Source organism: Drosophila albomicans, chromosome 2L (genome assembly GCF_009650485.2).
Source record: "Drosophila albomicans strain 15112-1751.03 chromosome 2L, ASM965048v2, whole genome shotgun sequence".
Taxonomy (NCBI): Eukaryota; Metazoa; Arthropoda; class Insecta; order Diptera; family Drosophilidae; genus Drosophila; species Drosophila albomicans.
The window spans coordinates 17,488,033-17,509,508 of record NC_047628.2 but is presented as its reverse complement, the minus strand read 5'-3'; the positions used below and the strand labels follow the sequence as shown (position 1 = coordinate 17,509,508).

The window sequence follows — 21,476 nt, the reverse complement described above, 5'->3', positions numbered from 1 at the left end:
GGCCTTGTTGCGCGGTTTGTTTGTTGGCTGCAACGCATTCCCGCGGCTGTCAACACAATTGTTATGCCCCTGTCCCTTCAACCTCAACTTTAAACCTCAACCTTCAGCCCCGGGCTCGCTCTCAGGCCAACCACAAACTGTGTGCAGCATCAAAAATTTGCTGCCAGATTTTGTGAAATTAACGTGAATTGAGTTGTAATGCCTTGGCCGATGATTCAGCTCAGATTCATTCATTAAATGTCCCGTAGATTATAGCCCCACTTTGATTGGCTTCAATTGCAAAGCAAGCATGCATCTAATTCGACATACAAGTGCGTATACGTAATATTGATTGATTCATTCGTCCATTTACGAAGTCAACTATTCATTAAATTTATACCCAGACAATTTGCTTACGAGTATAATTAGAGAACAGCAACTTAAATGCTTTGCCTTTGGGGAATGCTTTGGTCATTACGTACAGAGACATTATTTCAGTTTCAGTGCGTATACGTAAGATTGAGGAATCTAAAATTAGAACTTCAGTCATTTTTAGGTGTGAACTTATTTTCATTCTTGAATTTAAAAATCTTTTTTGTGAGATATTATTTAGACATTGCGTATATAGTACGTAATATTGAGCAGACCAGTATATTGCGTATACGTAACACTTGTTAGTGTAGTAATATTGATCAGTTCAGTTTTTCAATTTTGTCTATGCTTAATATTTAGTATTTCAGATTCTAATTCGATAAATTTTTTTCTATTGCGTATACGTAATAAAGAAAAGCATAATTTATTTCTTTTGTGACTAGTTTCTAATTCTTTTCTAAACTCACTTGTATTTATTTCGCTTCGAATGCGAAATAAGTCTTTTTAATATAGAAAAATATCATATATATATAAATATCCTTATCAGAAAAATATCAATTAATTTATATTTTTAAATTAACAATGAGAATATTCGCTAGCCCAAAACGATTTCCTTTGGCTCACCATTTCAATTCTATTTAAATTGTTACTACTCTAATGTGAAGGAATTTCAAGTTTTCGCTGTTCGTATTAGGATTTCGCTTGGCTGTCGTCTGTCGCATTGTTTGGGGAATTTTCAAATAGATTTTTAGCGTGTTTCATTTACGTAGCATTTACCCCTAACGCTACACTTTGAAAGCCACGCCCCTTTTGTGTGTGTGTGTGTGTGTTTGAGGCTGTGGAAAAGCCCGTCTATCAGCAGCAAAGTTCTCGCTTGACTCTGAGGGGCGGGTGAGAAAAGATTTTGAAAATTTTGAGCACGTTTGCGACGTTCAAAAGAGATTAAAAGCGTATAATTGTCGCCTTAGCAGTGGAAGACAAGAAGGATGATGACGACGACGACGACAGCGACGACCAAGGGCGGAAGTTGAGGGGCATTGTGAAGTTGTGCGAAGTTTTCTTTTTTTTTTCTGTGCTTTGTGAACGAGGGCGGGGTTGGCATGTTTTTGGCCATGGCCTTCTATACTTTGGCTGTCGGGCATGATTTAGGCAAAGAGCTTCACAGCTTGGCGGTCTTATAGAAAGCGAACAGAGAGAGAAAGAGGCCTTCGCTTTTGGCCCCGCAGCGAGCAAATTTAATTTCCGTGACAGAAATAAGTTTTGCGCTCAAATGCACAACAGCTCCTGAGTGTCCTCCGACCACTCTTCCACTTTGCTCCGTCTCCCCTTTCTCCTAAGCCAACCTTTTCTATACACTTTGGCTTTTGCAGGCGTGCGTGGCCACTTTCTTTTTGTGCTACACTTCCGTTTAGTCCGTGTGTGTGTGTGTGTCCTCGTATATAGATTGAACAAGTTGCAGCTTGACTTTTATTAAAACCTCATTAAGCCAAAAGCCAGCGACAAAAGTTTTGCGACGCTTATCATCAAGATTAGCTACGAACAGCTTCAATCTCTGCAGCTGCGTTTGCTTTGCTTTGCTTTGCTTTTGCGATGACGTTGCGTCAATCTGTAGCAGATACTTAAATAAATCCTAAAAACGGAGTCAGCAGCAGGCTTTCTAGTTGTCGCTAGTCACACTTCACACACATTTTGGTTGGCTATGGTGACATCATCATTATGCCGTTGCGAGAGCTCTGAGTTGTGAGCTAAGTGTGTCTCACCTCTGACGTGATGTAGCCCGAAAAGTAGCTAGCAATTTTTCAAAAAAACGCTTTCATTCCCAGCTGCCCAGCAGCCCAAGCAAAACGAAGAAAAATTGTGCGGTCCAAGCAGAAAAGAAGTAAAAAAAATAAGAATAAAGAGAGCATAGTATACTACTATATCATGGCACTGGACTGCGTTGCCGTTGCCTGTCTGGTATGGCCCCTTGTTAGTTACCTTTTTCCTTGAGTCTTTGCTAAATCAAAATGGCAACGCGGCGTGCCTGGCGCTGCTGCTCAAGTGATTTACTTGCCAGCGACTCCTTTAGAGATGCCTTACTTGGCATTCAGGACACCAAACGGCGACGAGTCAGCTTCTCTCCTCAAGTCTCGCTCTTAGCTCGCTCTTTCTCGCTTTGCCACTTTAACTTCTGTTCCACTTTCGATGGAGCTGTTTTCCGTTTTTCCTTTTTTTTTTTGCGATTCGTCTTAAATTGAAGCTTCGCTCGTGCGCAAAAATTTGCACCACAGCCTCTCGTGTCACATGTGTGTCTCCCTCTTTTTTTTTTGACCAACTGGCGTGCGGCCACAAATTAACTCGAGAGGCTCAAAAAAAAAAAAGGAAGGAAACATGAACACATCATAATAAAGACTTGGTCAGCAGAAAAGTGTGTGTTGAGTGACCATCATCTTGCATCATCATTATGCGCAAATTATTCGTTTTTCTTTTTCAGAAATACATTTAAAGTTCGTCTCCCCCTCATGCTGCCGGTTAAAACATCAATCTTCGGCAGTTTTGCGACTAAGTCGCAGAGCGGAAGTGTCAGGCAGTTTGAAGAACAAGATTGTGACTCATTAAATTACATTGCAAATGTCATTGTAAAGTAAGTAAAATGAGGCGCGGGAAGCAGCAGGATGTTTTTGTCGAGGAGACACAGGCAAAAGCCTGTTTTTCGTATAAGCAACATTCATTTATTTATATATTACTTTGACTACACCTCCACCATCTCAACACCATCATCGTCATGATGCTACCTTTCAAAGTTGTTCGTTCGCTCGCTCTCTCACAGCAGCAGCAGCAGCGGCAGCGGCAGCAATTTAAAATGATAATTTACACAAATGCGTTTAAATAAATAAAACGCAACACAGAGCGAGACAAACGTTGTGAGTAGCATAGGGAGAAAGGGCATGGAGGCGTGTCCTGTTGTGTTGTGTTGGGTTGGGTTTTTTGTGACGCAAAACGCACACACACACAACCCTGGCCAAAAAGTTGTTGCCTCTTTGCTTGTGTTAGGTGTCGGCTACAATTGTCCTTAAATCACGCGTAATGAAGTTGTCGTTGTGTTCGCCTCCGCATTTCTGTTCTTCTTGTTGTTGCTGCTCTTCATTTTGTTACTTTTTGTTGTTATTATTGCTACTTTGTTGTTGCCGCTCCCGTTGTCTGCCGACTGTTTCTTATTGTTTTTGCATTTTATCGCAGCGCATTTATTTTTGCATTTCAATGTTGCCACCAGCAATAAGCGAGCCCATTAAAGGCCATGCTCCAGACTCCAGACTCCAGTTCTCAAGCGGAAGGAGCAGTAGAAGACAGCGAGTCCTTGGGCATAGGCCAGACCAAAGCAGAGCAGAAATACCAATCGGAAATGTTTACCAACTCAGGCAACTTGGCCAAAAGGTGCAAAGCTCTTGACTGAAAATGTTTTTCACCTTATTCGGCAAACAATTTTGAGGCTGGACACAGTCCACATTTTGATGGCCTATAAAAAAACGGTTGGAAGCTGCAAGCTCTAAATGATTTGATGGCATCGTTAGCTTTAACTTTTCAACTTTTGTTGTTACCGAAAGCTGGAATATTATATTAACAGAACGTTGACTGATGAGTTATGAGCAAAAATTTCCTAATTTCTTTACTTTAGTCTAGTAAAAAAAATAGAATAAAAAATTGAATCACAATTCGAAAAAAATATCAGTTCATTAAACTAAAATAAGATAATAAATTAAACTACTTTGAATTCGCCGCAAATTTCTAATCAAAAATCATCAACAATAATTTAATATATATTTGCATTGCACAATTTGAACTCATTCTTAATTTAAAAACCAAAACTTCTAAATTGTCAACCAAATGTTAATTTGCTTTTGTAAGCAAATAAAATGCAAAACTTTTCTATATTGTGGACTTTTTGGCGAAATAATAACAACCGGGCTTGACAATTATAATGCTAATGTCAACAGTTTAAACAAGTTTTGACATATGGAGGACTTTTGCGGACACTTGAAAAGCGTTTATTAGCTGCACGAAAATAGAAACGCAATCGTGATAATATTAATTATGATTTGATGCATAACAAATGCACAACAAAAGTAAACAACATGCTAAATCGCCACATCAGTTGTAATATATGGGATTACATGGACAGATAATAACTATAAATTCCAATATTATAATTGTTATAAATTTAATAATTACACGAACTTTGTTGTTCAACGAGTGAACAATGGACAATGGTAAATGTGGGCGGACCACAAAGAGTTTTACAAATGCAGCAAAATTGTGCGACTTAGTGACAGTTATCAATTCAGCATTGATCTGCTATCAAATCGTTTTGTTGTGGTCAACTTAATAAAAAACAGAAAACAGAAAAGGTCAGCAATTGCTGGAGCAGCAGTTGGTGGCAATTTCCCGTTAAACGCTTGACATTTGTCACGTGCACACCTGCGTCGCTTCGATCCTGGCAACCTGGATATATTCCAACACGCGTAGTCCTTTCCTTCCTTTCCTCCTTCGCTGTGAGTTCCCTCTTCAACCGCCATTAAGCGTCATGCAAACAAATGTCCAACTCTGCGTCTGTTTAGCTTTCGCCGTCGACGTATCCGTCTCCGACTACCAGCGTCTCCCTTCGCTCTCTCCCCCAGCATTGGCTCCATCTCCGGGCCCCCTTCTTCGTCACCTTTTCCGCCGCAGTGGCTTTGTTGTTAACGCCCACAGACTGTTTTCAAATGCGTGTGCAATGTGGCGCAACACCCGCAGAAACAGCAACAGCAACAGCAGCAGCTACAGCAAGAGCAGCACCATAAGTGACAGAGTCCCTACCACATGTCCGCTACAGCACCTCATTCCACCCTCCGCTTGTGCTCCTTCTTGTCAGGCAGCTGTTGAAAATTACATGTTTACAGCGAGCAAAGCCAAAATGTAAACGTAAACACACATTAACTTTGCCTCGCATACAATATTTTTCACTCAAGGTTGTATGGTATGTGACCGTGCCCCAAAATGCGCGAGCGTAGGAGAGCTGATATACCACAACCTAGGCTAGGCATGGCCATAACATGTGGCTAAAACGCGAGCGTGCTATCCGAAGCGACGCTCGATGGCCCAAGTAAGAAAGTAACTGTGAGCAAAATGTTGCCCAAAGAAACTGCTTGCATATCTTCAAGCAAACAGTAGCAAATTGTGCTGCCTTTCTGCACATGCTCTACCCTAAAAAATGGTAATTTCACGGTGTAATCCAATTTGAATACGCTACAAAGGTAGATAGCGAGTAAAAAATTATCGAATATATATAAGGATATGAATAATAACAAATGACGAGTGATGAATAACTAGTAACGAATGACGAGTCACAAATAACTTCTATCGAATGAGTAGTCAAAATCCAAAATTCAATCCAGTCAAAGCTAAATAGTTACGAGTGACGAATAACTAGTAAACACTCATTAGAGAATATACGAACAAATATGAACAACAAGCGAATAGTGAAAAGCAACTAGTAACGAACGACGAGTCACAATTAACTTCTAACGAATGAGTACTAACCGTAAAATTAGTAACGAATGACTAGTAAAGTAGAACTTGTAACGAGTAAACACTCATTAGCAAACTGCATATGATAATGGCAATAGAATAGCAATTGCTGCCAACTAAGTAGAAAGTAACGAGTAAACGACATCCAATGCTCAATAAGTTAACTTAATTTAAAGTCAATTATCAATCAATAAAAATTATAATGACCAGACACTTATGAAAGAAAACCTTAACTAGAAAAAGTAAGCAACTAATGAGCAAAAATTTATGATCAATTTAGAATCTATAAATGCGGACTTCATAACGAGTATATAGTAACGAGTAAGTCGAAGAACATAAAGTATCGATACCTAGTAACGCGCCACAAGTAACGAGAAACTGACAAAAAAGAATGTAGAGCATTAAAAAAGCCGACTTGGTGTCGTTGGACAACAATTTCTGTCTCGTTGTATTTGGCTTAATCTTACACGTGTTTTTGGCTGTTTCTGCGCGAACCTAAACAATAAGAGAAACAAACTACTGTTCGTTTTGGCTGCATTCGCAACAATTTTCCATTTATTTTCTGCTTCCACTGCTTCTTCTATTTTCTCATCTTGCGCTGCTCTGCTCAGAGCTGCTGCTGCTTCTGCTGCGACTAACAGATAAGTAAGAGTAAAGGAAAGGAAAAGCCAAGGGAAACGGCAGCATCTTGGCAAAATATGAAACATGCTGTTTCCTGTGCTTTCATTTTGGCCCTGCTTGTTGTAGTAGTTGTTTGCTGTTGTAGTTGTCGTTGCTGTTGTTGTTGTTGATGCACAAGTTGCTGCGGGTTATTGCAACAAAATGTCAACTGGGGCCATAAATTGCGTCAGTCTGGGCAAATTTTTAGCAGCTCACCACGTCGTGAGTGCAACGCACAGTGGGTGTAAAAGATAGAAAACCGACTTTGAAATTTACGCAAAATTAAGTTGAAAAACGCAAGCTTTAAAGTACTTTATATCATTATTACAGTATAGAACATTTATGGCATGCTTCAACAAAAAGTTTATAACAAACTCATTCCCATCTTGATAAATGACTTTCGCAATTTGCTCCACTGTGACAGCGCATCGTCGTTCATTGTTGACATATTTGAACAACTATACTAAAGGTGAGGCTGGCAAACTTTGATTTCGTTTTCATAGCACCAGTCCAAAGGCAACAGAAAACAAATAACAACAACAGCAACGAGAACAACACGTGTAGATAGCTTAAGTGGCCTGGCTTGGCAGTTTATCCTCCCCCTAACACTTCCTTTCGAAGGCAGCTCGTCTTCATCCCTGAGTCTGGCACTTTACTTCGCTTTGCCTCGATTGCTTTTCGCTACGCCCGTCGCATATTTTAAATCCCTAGTTGAGTGGCAATCAAGCAAACCACCCAAGCAACCATCCAAAAAACTCAGCTGGGCTATCCTAGCAGCTGGCTTAATTAAACAACGCTCTCGCTATGCCACCTTAACGACCAGTTGGGAGTAGAAAAACTTAACAAAAACAAAAAGGAGAAATGATAATAATTTGCCTGTACCCTGCTGCAACCAAGCAGGATGTGTCGCTTGCTCGTTGCTTTGCGGCTGTTTAGCGTTTTTCTTTGTGCCATTGTCAGTGACCACGCAATGGTCGCGTTGTCGCGGCTAACAACGTCTACCATTTTTGTTATGGCCATAATTATATTTGACTGCCGTTAACGTTAACGCTTGGCGGTTGGCTGCTGCTGCCTCAGTCTTTGGCTTTTGTTCTAGTGGCTAATCCAGGTGGCCATTGTCGAGACATCCAATGGCCTTTTGTCGCTGTTTTATTTAATTTCTATTTTTATTGCAATTGACAATGTCACCGAGGGTGGCAAGCAATATTCCTACGCTTCCCAAGGGGAAGTCATGGCAATCGCAGCGGAAGGCGTTTTCTCCTTTGATGCCAGCTTTACACAAATGCTTTATAACTTTCTACAGAATCGCCATCGTCGCGTTACTCAAGTGTCAAATCATTGCGCTTTTATTGCTATTGTTGTTGTCGCAGTTGTTGCCATTGTCGCGCTTCTAGTTGGACTCTCGACTCGGCTCGTTGCATGGCCAATTGCTTGCTTAAGTGGCGTTACAGCTGCCTCAGTGCTAAAAAAAGGGCTATGGAAATTCGTGGAATAGCTTGAGCTGCAACTCTGCTGCATATTAGCACGTCCATTTAAAGGATATATCCGTAAGATATATACTTGCTATATTCAAATGACACTGCACGTCACCTGGGCAACAGGCTTTGAGATGCGTCTAAACGTCGCGTTCGCTTCACTTTATTGATTCCCCATGGAGAAAAGCGCAATGTCAGTTCACAGCATGATATCCATAAAGTATTTTTTATACGAATATGTAATAACAGTGCAAATTAGAATAATTTCTCTGTGGATTATTGAATACTCTTGTACATTCCACAAAAATCCATGTAAAGAAAATCTTGCTTAAAATACTCATTTTGCAAATGCTTTTGAAGTAAAGTTAACTATAAAATTTGGAGCCAAGTTCGTTGGCATAACTCTCTAAAATGCATTTCCATTACGAAAATATGATCTTAATAGTGCAGAGAACTAACTAAAATAGTAGACTTCATTAAAGAAAAAGGGGTTTCGATAGCCGAAGTAGAAAAGCTAGAAAAACTTATAGTACACATCTTCGAAGAGCTGAAATTCCTTTTAGAGCACAAAATTCTCTGCTTTATTTTTCTCTCTCTATCGTCTCTAGTATTTTTCGAACACAATTAGTAAATGGGATTCTGGGTTATGTAAAACATATTTTCTGTTTTCTATCAACGTTCTACATCGAGTGCAGTTATTAAATGTAATATTTGATTATTTTACCTATTTCACAGATATTTTTGCAATTTTTAAGCTCTCTCACATATATAATATATTTTAGTTTTTGGGAATTGCGATTGCTTAGGCGCCTTTCAATAACATTCGAGCGTAAATTATGCAAAAATGAATATTCTGGGTGCAAGTAGCGTGAATATTGTGCTTGAAATGGAAAAATTAAATACAGTTACTGACACTCAGGGATTCGTATGCTCATGATTCACTTAGCTTTTTGCCCTTGCATTGCACCGCAACAAAACAAAATTTAATTTATTCGTGCAACTTTTTTTTGTTGGTGTTTCTGTGTGTGGCGAATTTACGAGCTGGTGTAGTTGTGGATCTGGATCTAGAGCTAGGATGTGAATGTGGATACGAATTTTGTGTGGATGTGAATGTGAATGCTGCTTCAGCCTGATTCTGGGCTTCGCTTGTGGCCAGCTGTAAGTTGCATTGCCACCGCCCCCGCTCCGTACCACCTTCCCATCATGTTGCCACTCCTGCTACTGTTGCATGCCCCGTGTAAGCGTCATAGCCACGCCAATTTATTTATATCTAGATTTCTGTTTTTAGTTTGCCGTACGTTTTTCCAGCATTTTTCCTGCTGCCAAAAAAACAACGAAAAACCTAGACAAGTGAAGTCTGAGGAGTTTATAGACTGCTTACATACCCTACAGTTAGAGTAAGGTATTAAATGGCACCTTAAATTTAGAGCTAAGAACTAGTTTCCATTTCTTTTTGATAAAATTACGTCATGCAATGAAATTTTAATTGCATAATAATCAGTAATTTATTTCAGTTGCATTTCACGTAGTTTGCTCTAGTTGCTCATGCTCTATTTACGTTTGTTTGTTGCGTGGCATAAAAAATCACTTGATGCGTTGAAATGGCGTTGCCAGACCGTCGAGAGTTGTGAGGGGAGGGCAAGTGGCGAGAGCGAGAGAGGTGATGAGATGAGAGACAGAGCGACAGAGAGTTGGTCGCAGTGCGCGTTAAAATTTCGTTATTATGTTGACAGCATTTTTGCTATTTTTACTTGAAAGCTTAACCAAGCGCGCACATACATACATACGCACATCCCGACACACACGCACATACACTGCACTAATACACACACACATATGACGTCCCCTGGTGTTATTTTGGTGCTTCCCCGAGCTTGTTTTTTGGTTGGCTGGCTTGCTGGCTGGCCCTGGCCTCGGTCTGGTATCAACCATCGTCGCTTGTCAGTGTGATATATAGTATATATATGGTATTATACAGATACATATAGAAAGATACGTTCAGGAGCAGCAAGTGCAGCCAGCGAGTTGCAGGCAACTGAGCTATTTTGTGGCAATAAGCATGAAATTTAAATGAGTGCCGCCGCTGCTTCCCAACACAGCAGAGCTCTCGGCCCTTAGACGCACAGCATGGCACTTCTAGCTTTGCCACCGTGCCACAAAGTCCTACACACACACACACGCATATCCATCTGAGTGCTGTGTGCTCTTGTTGGATTTATTTTCTATACGTTTTCTCCCATTCGTTTTGGATTTTTAACGCACCGCTTGCAATTAGTGAGCTCGTAGTTCCGCAACAGAGACGGAGATAGAGAAATTTCTGTAGGAAAGGGACGTAAATGCTGTGAATCTGATATAGATATATGCATGAATATTGAGAGCACACATTTCCACATACAAACATATATATGTACATACATGAGTAGATGGATTTATGCAACTCAATCAAATAATTGTTCAAGTGGCAAGCGCAAAAACTAAACCAGAAACATGCAAAAACAAATTGAATTGAAATAAAATAAAATCAAATGGAATAAAAAGAAATCAACCAACTAAATTTTTAGTGTTGTGTAGAGCCTAGCTGACTATGAATTTCACTGAATATGCACATGAATATGCTGTGTGAATATGACTTTGAAATGTTTGTGAATCATAGAGCAATAGTTAAGTGAAAAGCTTTGTGGTAAATCGAAAAGAAATTTTGAGGTTTTTAAATGGGAAATAGTAACAGAAAAAAATGTAGTTCATTTATTGTATTATAGATGTTTAAACATCTCAGAAAATATTCAAATATAGAAGAAGAATTTAAATGTAAAGTAAATACTCAATTATTCAAGAGAATTAGTAACTCTTGAATATTTCGACACATTTTGAAAAGTTCTCGCTGCATGAAAAAACGCAACTAACTACACCGGATATCAACTTGAGCAGAGTATTCAAAAACGTCAAAAAATAAAAGTGAAATTGATAGTATTTGCAACAATAAATTGTGAAACTGCAACAAATGCGCATTTAAGCATATTCAAATGCTTCCGAATTTTCAAATATGAAAAACGCCCAAATTTCAATGGTATCAAACAAATGCTGCAACAAAAAAGCAGAGTACAGAAAAAAATACCACTCAAAATAAACGCAACAAATGCTGAGCAAGTTATGTGTTACATGCTACACACACTTTATAGATTTGTGGATGATATCGTATTTGGAATACCCAACGGCTGACCAAACTATGCAATTTTCATTAGTGATTGCAGATATTTTAGCAAACAGTCGAAAGGGGGAAAAGCAGTCAGCAGGCAGCAGGCAGCAGCATTCGTTTAGTTATCTTTATTTATTTATAACATTTAAAGCAAACGGCAGCAATTGGGAGAAAGAGCAGCTCTCTGCTTATGTTGAAGTTGCAAAACGACCTGAAGATTCCTAAGAGTCGAGTGTGTATTCTCTGTTTGTTTGCATTGTTTTGGGTTATGCCGAGTGCAAAGTAAATGCGTTTAGGGTTGTTATGGCCCAGCAGCAGCAGCAGCAGAGAGGGTTGCAGGAAACAAGAGCTAAAAGATTTGGGGCAGGGGGGAATGGAGATGCGCTTACACAAATTTCTGGTATTATGTTGCATACTTTTTCGAGTAATTTATGATTTTCACGCACATTTGTGCTGCTTACAGTCTGAGAATGAAAATGTGTGTGTGTGTGTTTGTTTGTTTCTGTGTTTTGTGGGGGGCGATGAAATAGAGCGTAAGAAATTCCCATTCGAGGGCAGCAGCTGTCGGTAAAACAAAACCCCGAAAAAAAACACACAGCACAACACAACAAAACAAAACAAATGATGTTAAGTGACGCGCAGCTTTTGTCGAAATGAAAGCCAAAAGCGTTCGATTCTCCAGATGCATGATAAGATAAATAGAACAGAAATTCGTGCACATCTTTGTGTGTATATTGTTTGTATAGAAGAAGAGGGGTTACTTGAATGCTCTGCTATGGATATTCTCGGGGGCTAAGATATGGAGCAGACACGTGCAGTCAATCAAGGCTCCTGTCAGCCTCTGTACATACATACGTACATACATATGTACAGACATTCTTATATATTGTAAAGCATAAATTACTTAACAGTTTTACAACTAAGGGGAATGCAGCAAATAAAAACTTTGCATTTAGAAAACTTGCAAATAAAAATTGATTGATTAAAAACAGTTAAGGACAAGAAAGAAAGCTAGAATCAAGAATGCTCGACTATGAGATACCCAACCATTTTTAATGAAAGCAAATATACCGAATTAGTATTCCAAAAATACTAAAATGTAATGATAGAATTATTTGATATTTACTATTACATTCAACCATTCATACCAAAATACTAAAATATACCAAAAACATTAATTGGTATTTAACATTACATCCCAAATATACCAAAGAGTAAATATACTAGACTGTCAATCAATGTATCTAAGACATTCCACAAAAGATGCAATTACCGTTAGATGTATTTAGTAGTATTTTCGGTATATACTATTACAATAATTCTATATTATTAAATTGTATACCATAGAGTGAAAAATATACTAAATTGACAAGCAAAGCAACGAAGACCCAACCGTTTTTAGCCATATAAAAGATACATAAACCGAAAGATGTATTTGGTATATTCGGTATATACTATTACATTCATTTCACATTATTAGTTTTCATACCATAAAGTAAAAATTTACCAAATTGACAGCCAAAGCAAATAAGAGCCGATTGCAGCAGCCGTTTTGTGCCATATACAATTATTTCAAACTTCATTCCTTCTTTCATAAGGTCAAACAAAAATCAAACAATAAAACACACTTGTTTGCAATGCAATACAAAATAATGAAATAAACTGAATAAATAGCCAGTTTATGATGTTTGCTAAAAGTGCTAGACACACACCGACTAGACTCTAGACGACACGTAACAGATTGGTTTACCATTGCAGATTTATTCGTCTGGCCAAGCTGATAATACTGAGTGCTCACTGCTCAGTACTGAATACTCTGAGGGTAAGCCGAGAGTGGACGCATTGAACTTATAAGCCAAAGTCAAAGTACTTTGCACCCGGTGTTTTTTGCTAGGCAATCCTTTACTTTACTTTGCTTTACTTTGTTTTACTTTGGTGTGTCTGGGAATCCTTTTCGGTTTCGATTTCAATCAGTGTCGAGGCGGGGCTTCTAACTTTGATGAACTTTGGCGATTTTCAAGCATTATTTATAGCCATTCGTACTGCGTAATACGAGTAAGTAAAGCACAGCGTTGACAAGCGCAATTAAAGCAAAATTCTTTTGGCTTCCTCTTCATTACAAAACACAAAAATGCCCATCAAACTCTCGGTTCTTTATCTGTTTTTTTGGTGTGCATATTTATGACGACTGGCGAATCAAAAATGCAAATAAATTTCAATTTTCTAACTGAGAGTTGACACGAGGCGGCAACATGACAGTTACAATTACGAGCCAAATGCAGTGAGCAGAGAGCAGAGAATAGAGACGAAACGAAGTAGACACTTGCCACAAATCATATGCACACTCCAATCTCATATGCATATTTATGCAGCAGTGTGTGGCATCTTATCAAGCACTCTTCTCTTTCCACTGACTGAATAAATGAATCGAGTGAATGTGAGTGAGTGTGTATGTGAATGAATGTCTCTGGCTAGCTGACTGGCTGGTTGACTTCTTTATTCAAGTATTGTTATTAAATAATCATTTTCTAGCAATAAATTTCAATTTGTTTTTTGCTGCTCCTCTTAAGTGTGTGTCAAGTGAGTGGCAGCTTAATTCGATACGAATGCCAGGCCAGACAGACCGACAGACAGACAGGCATCATATATTCATTTCATTTATTTATGTACTATAACTATTTACGTATAGATAGTTGCAAATATATTGCATAAAAGCATGATATCTTTGAAATATTTAGCACAAACATCATGGCTGCCAAAGTGAATTACTTCTAGTTTCATTTGGCCGAAAACGAAAATTGCAAAACTACTTTTGGCAAACCGAATGAAAATGTAATTAAGTTTGCATCGCAAATGACTCGAGTGGTTTGCCCCAGCATCGCAAAATGAAAGCAGCAAACCAACACACACACAAAAAAATTGCTCAAATTTTTGTTTAAATATTGACGCAAATTTACAAGCACAACAGCCAAAAAGGGCAGAGAATAGGGGAGAGGTTTGAAGTTTGAAACCAAATACGAAGGGGGCAGCAAGTGGACGCAGTGTGGCAGAAACGAAAAAGGGAAAAATTTGCTTTTCGTGGGTGGGAGAGGGAGACGAGCAAACGAATTTGCCCAATTTACTCGGGGTACATTGAAATCGAGCTAAAAGTTTAAATTTTAAACCAATTGTATTGTGCTGCTGCGACTGTGACTGCGACTGTGACTACCAATGTCCATGGTTGTGGCATCGCATCACAACTCCATCTCCACCTCTGCCTTCACTTGCCTCAGAGATTTGCATTACATGCCGAAACTGACATTCAGACTGGGAGAGACTCTGATTGAAATGTTCAGAGAATGTTGTCTGCTCTGTTCTGTTCTGTCCGGCCATAGACTCGTTTCAGTGGCACACAAAATGTGTGTGTGGCAACTGTAGAATTCGCTGTCTGGCCTCACACATACGCACACACACCTGAGCGAGAGTGCGATTCAAACTGAAACTGAGACTAAGACAGAGAAAAGGAGGTAACACCATCATCATCATCATCGTCGTCGTCGGCAATGTTCAATATTTTGCCTTGGTTTTTCTTCTGCCTCCTTTTTTTTGACAATCGCATGAGCTGCTGGAATCCCATTAATAAATCGATAAATGTGAAAACCCACACACACACACACACACGCACACGCACAAATTCAAATTGATATGTATAATAACACGATTCTCACCAGAAGATAACAGCGTAAAACAAGAAAGTACAACCATAAAAGGCTGGAAAGAAAATAGTAACAGATAGTCGAAGTCTTAATACTCTGAAAAGACTTTCATTTATTTTTGAATATGTATTTAGATCAAGAACAATAAAGTTCTTTGGTTATTCAAAATTTCAATTTAGAGAAAAGTGTTTCATGGAGATTCAACTTATTTCACAAATATGATTAAACATATATAATAATAAATCAATCAGCACAAATTTACTATTTATAAGAAAATCAACCTAATTTTAAAATGTTGTCTTGTAAGTCTCTGCTATATTATTTTATTGCAGCCAGTGCTTTATAAATACGTGAGTGTTATGTTTAATTATATCTAAGCTTTTTAAAAAATATTATTTTATTGAAGCAATACAAATAAAGTTTATTTTGAATACTTAAACTGGTTTATTTCGTAAGTTTATTAAGAGTTTCTTATTGTCCGAAAATTTATAAGATATTCTATCTATACCCTACAAAGTTTGTATCAAATCCATAAAGTGATTTCATTTGAGTAGGTAACAACAGTTTTATTTAACAAGAAATTACAACAAAGCTTATCTAAGCCTTCTTCTTCCTTTTCCTCTTTCTCTTTTTAACTCTTTCTTGATTCTTTATACTTTTATCTGTCACATTTCATATTAAATAACTAATAGATCAACTTCAGTTGTAGATTCCATTTGTGAATTTAAGAAGAGTTTCAGATACATAACAAGAAATTCCATCAAAGCTTTTCTAACTCTTCTCTTATCCATTCCTTATACACGTAGCCACATTTTACATTACATAACTAATAGAACCATTTCCAAAAAAGGTGTAGAGTATTTGAAAACACACATAGTGGGTGTTTGCTAGAGACACGTGCGTTTAAATTTGATTTCAATTCGACCTAGAAACAAAATTGATATGCGCCCAAGTACACGCATACGCATAGTAAAGTACACACACATACATGCATACATACATATGTGCTTGCACCTACACACATAGATACAAGTATCTGGCGGATACAAGACATGTGCGACCGACTACAACTCGCGCATTGATCGCATTAAGCAAAGTAAACACAATTATTTTTTACGAAACACACAAATACACACAGACACCCACACCAACGCATTTGCATGCGTGTGAAGTGTGTTTAGGAGACTGCGTGTGTGTGTGTGTGTGTGAGTAGCCACAAAGTATGCAATGGCAAAATCTCTTTAACGTTCTTATCACACACACACAAGCCACATTTTGTTTGTTTTTGCGTGGAGTTTTTTCTTCACTTTTTATTTTCATCTTTTTTGTTAACGAGATACAAAAAGAAAGAAAAGTGGGAGACGGAGAAGTTGAAGTGAAAGTTGGAGAAGTCAGCGGCTGTTTTTTTACAAAAATTATGCAAATGATTGAGCAAATTATGTCCAAAAATATTCGTTGCGTTTTCACGGCTGCCAGCTGACCTATGACCCCTCCCCGCCTCCACACACACACACACACACAGCAATGGCAACAATAACAACAACAACAACATAATCATCTCTAAAGCATCTCAAGTTGTTGTCCGTGACAGCAAATCCCGTCAATTGAAAAATTTTGTAAATAAAATATGAAGATGAAATAAATAAATAAAAGAATTTCTGGTCGACATTTTTACAAAAAATATTTTTCTTTATGCTTTGTTTTTTCAACTCCTCCCCCCACCACGCACGCGTTCAGTGCCACACTCTGACAACTGTGGCAAATAATTTATTTGTCTATGAATCAGAGGCGTGTAGGCGTGGCATGTCCAGAGCCAGCCGACTGCAAATTTTTCTCTACAGCAAAAATAAAATCTATGCTTTCAGATTTTGTTGTAATACACATATAAAAGTGAAATGGGCTTAGGTATTTTTCTTATTTTTTTGTTGTTTTTTTGGGTTTTGTTTTGTCAGCTTATTGAGCAACGATTACGAGATTTTCGTGTGCTTTGCTTAAAGATTTTTTGATTAAAAAATCAAGCTTCCAAACTAAACAAAAATGTTGTGTGCAATTCAAGTGATTGAATGATTTTTACAATGTCGAAAGAATTTTGAATGGAAATATACAAATTACAAGTGAAATTTTGAATAACGAAACTATTTCGGTTTTAAATATAAAAGTTCAAAATTAAATGTTGATTGACTTACCATATTGAAAAAATGCTTTGCTTTATTCTGTAATTAAAGAAATAAAATAAGTTAAATATTTTTGTATTAAAAAACACCAGAAATTTAACAAAAAATGCAATTTATGTAAGTATTTGCTTGTATAATAATAAATATTATAACATTCTGCTATCAGGAAATGTATTTAATAAATACTTCCGAATGGCAAATTAATCCAAATGCAATCGGGGTTACTTCTTCTTTGGTTAACATTCGGGTATATTTTTAACTCTATAGTATACTAAATATGGCCTTCGGTATATATTAATATTTTTGCTGACAGTCGGCATATTTCAGTATTTTTGTGGTATATTATTTAGTTTATTTTATTTTATCTATGTATATACCACCAATGACCTTCGGTATATTTTACTATTTTGCGGTAGATTATGTGGTATATTTTATGTTACTTATGGATATACTACAATGACAGTTGGGATATTTTAGAATTTTTACGGTATATTATTTGGTATATTTTAAAAAATAATACCGCAATGTTTTGCAGACACGACAGTAGATTTTTAAAATTTGTCATAATTATTTTAAGCTCTCAAAGTGAACGTGAGAATTTTTTTAAATTCAAATGCATTCATAAATATTAACATTAACATTTAATGATTTTATGAAAAATATTAATAGCTTTGAAAGTGCTTGTCGCTATTTTCATAATTCAAATACATCAATATATATAAGTGACTATAAATAAAGAAGTCTGAATTAATTTCAAATATACTACACTTATCTAAAGCTATATAAATGCTGAATGATTTGTGCCACAGCCTTTAACATATTGTTTTTATATGCTAATGGCTGTCGAGTATAATTTGCCATCGTAATTTGTTAAGTAATATCCGCAAATAGCAATAAGCTGACAGTTCTCACAGAATGCGTAGAGAGCCATATACTTTCATCGCCATATATTTAATCTGGAAATTGCAGTTAAAAGTGCGGCTAAAACAGCTAACTGAAATATGCATCACGTTAGCCATATTGCATTTTATTCTATGTACATAGTTTTATTTCCAGTTTTTTCTCTGCATTTTGTTGTTGTTGTTGTTGTTGCAGTTATGCTTGTTATTGTGGCCGTGTTTTGCTGTTGCGTATTTCAATTTGTTTAATGCGCTGCGCAACTTTTGTTGCAAATTAATTTGGCAGGCAAAGTTGACGCTGGCAGCGAACAGTGAAAAGCGAACAGCGAGCGTAGCTGTGGCATGTTGAGCTACGAAACGCACGTGTAAAACTCGCCATTTCCCCTCTCACTCGCTCTTGGTTTTATCGCTCCGTCTCTGTCTCATTTGCTTTTGCTGTCGTAATAACCGCAACTTAGTTAACTAAACAAGCTCGACAGGCTTGAAGGCTGCAAGCGGCAGCAGGAGTTCGAGTTCGAATTGTTGTTCCTGTTCTTCGTATTGTTGTGGTTGTTGTTGTTATTATAGTTGCATCTCTCATTCTGCCCCCACTTACGACACTCTTCTCTCTCTTATTTGGGCAAATGTGCGCTGAAGGAAATTGCAAACAAAATTGCAACTTCCTGTCAGCGACAAAAACTTTTGCTGTGGCGCCAATGTTGCCACTTCCGTTTAGAGCACACACACACACTTGCATTCATCTGTATGTATGTGTCTGTGTGTGCTAAGTGCTGTCGGTTATTCATATGCAAACGCCATGGCAGCAGCCATAGCCAGGCCATGTTTGGCAATCAAAATATTTCACTAAATTGCTGAGCACAACTGAACAAAAGCCAAGCAACAGCAATAGAAGCAGCAACAGCAACAGCAACTGAAGCAACAGCAACAACAATTTGACTGCAACACGCCGCACCACAGGAAGAATAAAATATTAAATAAATTTTTGCAAAATTTTACAAACGTGACCAGAGCCACAGAATGCCAGCAAAAAAAAAAAAAAAAACAAAACAAAATAGCAGAAGGACCAAGTAGAATCTGCTAGAAATCCGAGTTCAAGTCTTTTCCCCATGCGCAGCATATGTAAAACGTTTATCGAGGCTTTCGCCCCATAGGCACCCGAGGAGGAAGGACAGAGGAGAGGCGAGAGGTAAATAAGGCTACCAACTTGGCAGGGAAAGTGTAAAATTAAATAAGAAATAGCAGCAAACTGACCGCAAGGCAGACCACGAAGAAGAAAGCTTTCCTTGCTTGCCTTCTTCCTCTCTCTCTCTCTCTCTCTCTCTGCACATTTTCTCAGCCTCAGTTTACGACTTTTTTATTTGCACCACGCAATTTGTGCACTTTTTGTTGGTTTTCTTTTCGGGAGGTGGAGGAGGAGGCATCTTCACGGCTCGCACGATTGAGCAACAGCCCTAGATGTGGACATGTTTGCCTTGTGTATTTTGTTTTTGGGGCATGTGGCACGCAGAAGGACGGCTTAGCTGCCACTTCAAAGTTGCCGCGTTGCGCAAACATAAACTCGACCGAAAATTAAAAATAATTACATAAAAAAAATGAAATGGAGAGAAAACAAGATATTACCATTTAAGAGAAAGTAACAGAGAATGCGCGAAATATTCTGTTCTTTTGTTTTTGTTGTTGTGCTTTTTTGTATTCTTGGTATTTGACTTTGTTTGCACCTCTCAAAGATCTCAGCAAAATGAAACCTAATTGGTTTTGAGGAATATCTTAAAATGCTCTACACTTTTCAGTGGTATTTTATTAAAGGGGAAATGTATACTATATATACATAAATTAAAATAGTGTAAAATTATTGCAACTTAAGCTATTCGGAAATTCAAACAAGTACGGAATAAAAACAGTGCAGTATTAAATTTAAAATATATCGAATGAAAATCCCACAATAACACTAAAAATATACCAAAGTCTATACTTGGTATTTTAATATAGCAATGCATATAAGAATTCCTGAACAACATTTAATTTACAAACCAGAAACAGTTGAAATAATTCCGTATCATAATTAATAACCATTTAAAAATTTAGGTAATTTTGGGAAATTAAAAAAAAGGAATAATAATATATAACTATTTTTTATATACATAATAAATATTTTACAGTATACTTTTAGGATACAATTGATATATAGAACAGAAATTTACGCAATTACCTAGCACATCAAATACAATTATCCCATTGAACAATTTAGCTAATTTTCAGAAATTAATAAAACAATAATAATATAAAAACTACATTTTATCGACACATTTTCAAGCATACTTTCAGGATAAAACTCAAATTGTTTAGATTCAAGAATTGTAGAACAAAGCATAAATAAATATATTTATATATATATATATATATATATATATATATATATATATATATTTTTTTTTTTAAGAATGAAATAAAAATATTTCCATTGCTAAATTTAGCTAGTTTTGCTAATACAATTGACATGCAATTCATATTCAAACAAATATTATATTAAAAGCATATTTTCATCAGGTTTTTTAATTCATTTATCACTTCTGCACTTCAAATTTTTATATTTCGACACTTTCTATTTGGATTTCATTGCACAAAATTAAAGCAAAATTCAATATACCATATTCAGTAGACACTTAAGTTAATTAATTATGCCCAAAACGAATGCAAAAATGTGGTTTAGAATTTAAGCGCTGAATTTTATGCATACCAAAGAAAAAAAAAACAAAAATTATTGGCTGTTTGAAAAATTCCATTAGCCATGTCAAAATAAATTAACAAAAATAGATTTTAGTCTCGTTTGTCAACTTGTTTCGGTCAAATCTAAGTGATTTATTTGTGAAACTTGTTATATTTATGTTTATTAAATAAACATTTCAATAAAATAGTCCAAAGCATAAGGAAACAGATTTCCAATTTATAAATTAAAAGTGATGTGAGAAAAATATATAACTTTGGCTTTAAAGTTCAGTATTGAATTAAATCCTTTAAGACAACAAAAAATTGTAGGAATAAACGACTCCTTAAAAAAGTGATTCACTTAAATGCACTTTTTAATCAATACAAAATTCAAATGTTGCCTTGGGCTCAATTTATTTCCACAAATTTTGATCGAACATCTAGACCCATTTAAACATTGAATGTCAATCATAATTGAGCTCGGGACACGTGCCTATCGCCTGACAATCAAAACAATGCGAAACTCCCACACGGAAGTTGCCAAAAAAAAAAAAAAAAAAAAAAAATACACACACACAAACCCAGACACAGACAGAAAGAAAAAACGTCGAGAATAGTCGATTTTTGCGAGCATTGGGAAAAAACCGCGCATTAAATTTTGTGATTAAATATTTAACAATACGCACAGCCAAAAAGGAAACACCTTGAAAATGTGTAATGTGTTGTGTTGCCTGGTGCCAAGGATGTAAAGCGTCCTAAGGTGACGACTAAGCCCC

The 21,476-nt window shown here is 36.9% G+C and overlaps 1 long non-coding RNA gene across 1 annotated transcript in view; it reads right to left on the bottom strand.

Moving 5' to 3' along the window:
• LOC127565122 (uncharacterized) overlaps positions 1-21,476 on the bottom strand; it is a 216,065-nt gene that overhangs the window by 83,577 nt on the left and 111,012 nt on the right. Inside the window, exon 5 of the long non-coding RNA XR_007954510.1 lies at positions 17,108-17,134. This is a non-coding gene — a long non-coding RNA (uncharacterized LOC127565122). The remainder of the gene's footprint in view (positions 1-17,107; positions 17,135-21,476) is intronic.